The following is a 6485-nucleotide window of genomic DNA, read 5'->3' as shown; positions in this document are numbered from 1 at the left end:
TATGATTGCATCGCAACCTTCCTAGTATAGTAATACGACTCTCTATTGATAAGAAGGAATAAATATTCAATAGGTAGATAATCTACTTAACCAGTCTATTCAACGATAACTTATACATCACTACAACCCGATTAGGGGTACCCAATCTCAACATCCATTACACTACAACTCTCACGGTTATAATCGGCTCATTATTCAAAGAATCGTTGCTGCATTACTATGGTCCACCACTGACCTACTGTCGTCATTCATTTTCCTTGGAATCTTAATAGCTAACCATACGGAGTCCATACCTGTCGTATCAAATTCTTCTAAGGCGTTAACATAGTTACCATTCATAATTCATGAAGAACACTCCAGATCCTGACGTACTATCATGACATGAAGCAGATAAAATTGCAGAAGAGTTTCAATCAAAGCAACGATAGCAGGTTAATACCATTCTTAATCATATGCCTTCAATAGAAGACTTAACTCAAAGGTTCGTCTAGTCCTTTTTGAAACATGGACCTGGCTCGTCTCAAGATAGTACCTTCTGAGATAGATAGCCCGCTCATGGCGATTACACGAATTAAACCTTCACCAACTACTATTACGGTTGGATATTGCACAGTCATCAGAAGGAATGTCAATCTTCCAAACCATAATACAATCTTCACATCTTTAACCATCATCACTGCATTCCTTTGGCACAAGCACCTATAATTATCCTCTTACCTTTAAAGTGTCGGCCACCTCTTTGGCCTTTCCTGATAGTAAAATTTCCTTACAGTCAATGTCATTTTAACCACCTCCAAATAAATTTTCTACCTCATTTCAATCACTGCTTATGTGAAGATGCTTTCCTTAAAATCTGATGAGTAAAAAAAATATCACCATTTTTCCATAAGTTATTGCCTCAGTCTTTAGAGGTTAATCACTGTCACGACTGACTCTCAATCATACTTAGAACATCTTTTATCTTAGGTCCTAATTTCCTTGAACAATTTCGACCTTTACTGGTTCAATCCATACTTTCTCGTGGTTTAACACGTGCCCCACTTGGCATCATTATAATTACATCATATTTCCTTTATCAATATTTCTATTCTTGAGAATTTTGAATATTACCTTTCTCCTTGTAAAACCTCTAAGGTTATCCTTGAATCGTTCCTCCTGTATTCCCTAGATACAGGGCATATCAAAATACCATTTACTAATACTAGAACCATTGTCTATGTACTTCTGAAAAATTTCTATACTGATCTTTAAAGGTTGTTGTTACCTTGATCATTTCCAATTCATACTTGTCAAAACTCATGCTGTCCCTATTAAGGGTGAAATGCCAACCTTTATGCATTCCCCTAGGATGCATTTTAAGTTACCGATGTTCTATCCTTAATTCCACCTTTAAAAAGGTACATGCATCCTTCCATGGATAAATCAAGTCATATATCCCTGATGAGGGTGTCTTTATTCAATCATTCCCACCTCGATAGTATATGCCTAATTTCATAATAATATCCTTATCCAAAATGAGGTCAATCCTTATGGCCTCCAAAAGACAATAACGGTTATCCACTTTTCTTGCCTGATTCGGTAATGATAACAAGGATGTTCTGGAAGATATTGGTCGTGTTCAACGTGAACTTCTTCTTAATAATTCCGTATTTACTTTTGTTGTCTATCTCAAATGTCATCTCAATGTTGGGATATCTCTCATTCCTGGCGTCTTCCTTCCTGGGTATCAAGCCACCGGTCTCACACTCCACATTCTTGAAGGTCACTTCCTTCATCCAATTTTCCTAATTTCTTACTTTCTTGTCTCCTCGGTCTATCCGCGTCTCATTATTTATCCTTCGAACTATCTCAAGGTTTCCCGAATCCTTCCAACTTGAAGGGGGTACAACATATATGTATCTCTTATGCCTTCAACCATCAATTTAACTCATGGTGAATCACCCTCATCCTGATGATTACTTACTTTTCTATTTCTATTGCTACGAGTCTTTAGGGTTTCCTCATACCCAAATTCCTTATTATTCCTCAAACTCTATTGCCTTTATATTCATTTCCACTTCAGTTTCTTTTTATTTTCCTTTCTCTTATCATTATTTCCTGAACTAACACAACATAAGCATTAATTTCAAACATCCCGTCATTCTCGATTCGTGTCCTCAGAACGAATCTTGACAACTTTTACAACTTAGATTCATAATTCATCATACTCGTCCGCCTTGTTCTGGCTCTAAAGCTTTTACACTATCTCCATAACCTTGGGAAGTACTTTCCTGAAAACAATTGACTGAACTGTAATCAGTTTATCATACCCTCTTGCTCCGTGCCTTTCTTGGTCTTTCACCAGTGGGTGGTCTCTCTCTTAGGAGGGTAAGTGACAAAAACACTATTTTCTGATTCGTCAATCATTTAGAATCTCAAATGATTCTTGTATTTCCTTTAGCCAGGCTTTTGCCTCGGCTGGGTCAGCTATTTCCTTGGAACTCTGAGAGCTTAGCGACTTAAAGGTCCTGAAGAATTTCACACCACATTGTTTCCTCAAGGTGGTGCTTAGGGTAAAAGTATATGTTTTGTTTTAGGCAGGTCCATGGATTGCCCAATAGGAGTACCATTCTGGTTCTTCCAATCTTGCTCGACTTCTGTTTTCTTAGTCTAAATATTTTTTCCCACTCCCCATAATTGGGGTCATCTTTAATTTAAAATCTTCATTTTCCACTTCATTATATCCTGGGTTCCTTATATCTTAATTACGACCTCCCTAATTATCACATTCAAGGTTTGCCCCTAATCTTATTCCTCATGGGGGCATAATGCTCGGAAATTTTTTAAGAATCTCTGGATATTTATTTTACTTACTTTGCTTAAGTCTTTCCCTCGTTCTGTCCTTGCATGATTGCAAATTATGAATTCTCAAGTTCTATAAACTTCATGACACTCTCTTAAGTGTTAATAGTGCAATTAACAATATGAACTTATCACAAACAACTGATCTGAACTGAAATTAACGAATATATACATAACCATTTGTTCGAGGGTACAACTATTGAACACATTAAAGAGAATTACATCATTTGATCTGATCGCTTATATCCCAAAAGTACTACCATAGATAATCATCTCGTCATTAAAACTAATCATTCATACCTTAGGCTAATCCTCCAAAAGCGGTGCTACATGAAACCCTTGTCTGATCGCTCTGGATCTGCACACTACCATGGATCAAGAAATGCGGGCACGCACGACATCCCTAACCTGCTCCATCACAGAGGTGATGAGGTCTAAGATAGTGGCAAGTAGAGCTGGATCAATCTGACCCTCAAGATGGCCTCTAGCTATAACACGGGTGGTAGCCTCAATCCTTTCCATGCTATGAGCTAATCCTGCCGGAAGTACCCCGCCCTCAATCCTTGGTGCAGTAAGTCGATCCAACAGATCACTCCTAACATTGCGGGCCTCGGACAGGCCACCCAATGTCATGTAATAATCGGCGATAAGAGAAGCCTGAGTGGTTGCATCTAGCAGTCCATGGGGTGCAGGAGGTGCAGGCCCAGGGGATCCAAATGGATAACCAAGCACGGTATCAGGTGACAATGGTGCAGAAGATAAATGTTGCATTTCCTCAGTAGGTGCTGGGCTCTGTACAGGGGAGGGAACATGAATTGGTGGAACCTCATGGATGTCTTCGGGAGCCTCGGGAAGAGGTTTTGATACTGGTATAATTGGTGTCGTGGAAGGCCCCACTCCTTCTGCCCTCATTAACCTTTGTGCCCTTGGTAACTCTTCATTCTCTAGTGCCACCCTCGCGGCCACTCTTGCTCTGGTAGTCGCCCTGACTACGGTCATCAATTCCTCAGTGGTCCTCTCTTTATTCTCGTCAGGATCCTCCACGAGATCCTCCTCGGCAACAATCCCTTCTGGGATAACATCCTCAACCGCAACATTCTCAATATGAATCTCATCCGGTCCCTCGTTAGGGTACTCTATCAGATTCACAATTTGATCTCCAACATGTAATAAAACATCCTCATGCTGATGCTCCTGAACCTCAGGGTTCGGTGCCCCGCTGCCCTATACGAGAACGAACTATGTTACTATCACTATATTTATAAGGGTTCCTATAAGGGTTTTAACTGTCAGTACTACGTTAGGTAGTCCGACTATGAACTTGGCAAGAGTTCTTATTATCTTAGTGAACTTATTATCTTAACGTCACATCATCTCTGAGGTTTATAACGCTTCGCTCTGATACCATTTCTGTAACACCCCCAAATCCGGGGTCGGGGATCCGGGTTGTCACGAGTTCCATTTCCCTTAATAACACCCAATCTTAATAAATAATCAACTATTCTGTACTGTGACCCCACCATAAACACACACACCACAAGTTATAGTCTCAGAGATGAATATCCAAAAATAATCACAAGTCGTTTTATTCCATAATTATATGCCAATACACCTTAAAAGGGTTTCTGAATAAATTTACATTTCTTTGCCATTATTACAATTCATAAATATACATAAATCTGGTTCATCAATAGTTGAAAACCTAGTCTATTGGTAGCTCCTACCTCAGCTACGGCGGCATCAACGCTTCCAGAAAACTGCGGAACAATTTCTAACCGCTTGCGAATTGGAAGCTTGGTCCTGTTCATCTTGTCTAGCTGATGTTGTGTGATGAAAGAAGAAAGCAAGGGTGAGCAACAAGCCCACCAAAATAATATGTATAATGATTTACAATATATGAGCATTCTCATAGTACTCATGAAAGTCTTGGTCAAGAAGAAATAAACCAAGTTGATATCTTAACGCGACCAAGTCGCAAAATATTCAGTATATATACATATATACTTTTCACAATCTTTAAAATCCTCTGACATGTATAATATACACAGAGTTCCAGTTTATAACTGTATAAAAATATCGTTGCAAGGTGATCTCATATATCCAACCTTGTCTCAACGTTTTTCTGAAAATCTTTGTCATGCATAAGATAATCATTAACTAGATATAAGTTTAAAAGATGAAGTTACAAGATACTCCAATATACTTATATCTTTTCCGAATACTACTTGAACTACCACCGTTCAAGTTATAATTAGTTTGAAAAGTTCATCACACTGATGAGAATACAAGATAAGACTTGAATAGATTCAATCTTTGAAATATCATTAAATGAAATGAAGTTATGATATACTTCATTAAGTCCCGATATATATATCCACATATATATCTCTTTATACATTTCCTGAAAACCTCTGTCATGTAAAGTATGAACAGAGTTTGTAACATCCAATGAATTTTTGGAAAGGAAAAGAATTGTGGCATAAACCCGGTATCTTGCTGATCAGGCAAAGATACCAATAAGTAACCTTTTCTACTAGTAGATGGACGAATTCCCCACTGGTCATCACCCTGGTCGTAATAGGACCTTATGCTGGACTGCCACTCAGCCACTTACGTATTTGATGGACTCCCACTGAGCCACTTACACTTTCATGGACGCCCACTGAGCCCATGTTGCTTATGCCGACTCGATAGATGGACTTACTTCCCGAACGTTGGGCAAGTAATCAATTCATTTACCAAAACAGCAACCTTATTGCGAATATATAATACACCACAGAGCCGGATCCCTCCGGTTTTGAGCGAGTACTTAAATTCCCTTTAAAAGGAAGATCTTAAATATATAAAAATGAGTTTTGGGATCCGCTCTAACTTTTAAAAATCATTTTAAAGACTCGAAAACACTTTAAAGAGTGTTTGGAGTAATGCTGATTTAATAAAGTAAATCAGTCCCAATATATTAGAAAATATCTTAATATTATTATTTAAATAACATTCCCATAAAGAATAATCTTTATAAAAATAAATGAAGTAGAAGTTGTAAAACTTATACTTGAAATGAATAGTAAATAACCAAAGATATACTTATACGAAAGTAATATCTTTATTTGAATAATCAAAAGTAAGTTTGATTATCGACACATTATTCTTTAATAAAATAAAGAATATTATTTAGTAAATAATCGGAGTCATAGGTCCTCAAATGAATATTCAAATAATATTCATTAAATAATATAAACTGAGTCATAAGTCCTCGAATGAATATTCAAGTAATACTCATTAAATAATATAAACTTATCGAATAAACCTTATTCGATTAATAGTTTTGAAAACTATATCAATATATATATAAATATATATATATATCATATACTCGGGAACATCTACTCCCGGTTTTTAGAAAAGGGTTCACCTTTGGGTCCCCTATACTTAGGGTATACGCAACTACTACTTATCTCTAGCATAGGTATTATGCAACTAATAAGCATTTGAACCAACAGATATATAAATCAAGAATACGAAACAGGCATGCATATATACCATATCACATGCTACAATATATCGCAAGAATTTGCTAATAACAAATATGCATTTATCACAAGATCTTGCATATACACATATACATCACAACAAAAGTTATACGG

This window comes from Apium graveolens, chromosome 9, assembly GCF_009905375.1.
Source record: "Apium graveolens cultivar Ventura chromosome 9, ASM990537v1, whole genome shotgun sequence".
In the NCBI taxonomy this organism is placed as follows: Eukaryota; Viridiplantae; Streptophyta; class Magnoliopsida; order Apiales; family Apiaceae; genus Apium; species Apium graveolens.
This window is presented reverse-complemented; position numbering follows the sequence as displayed.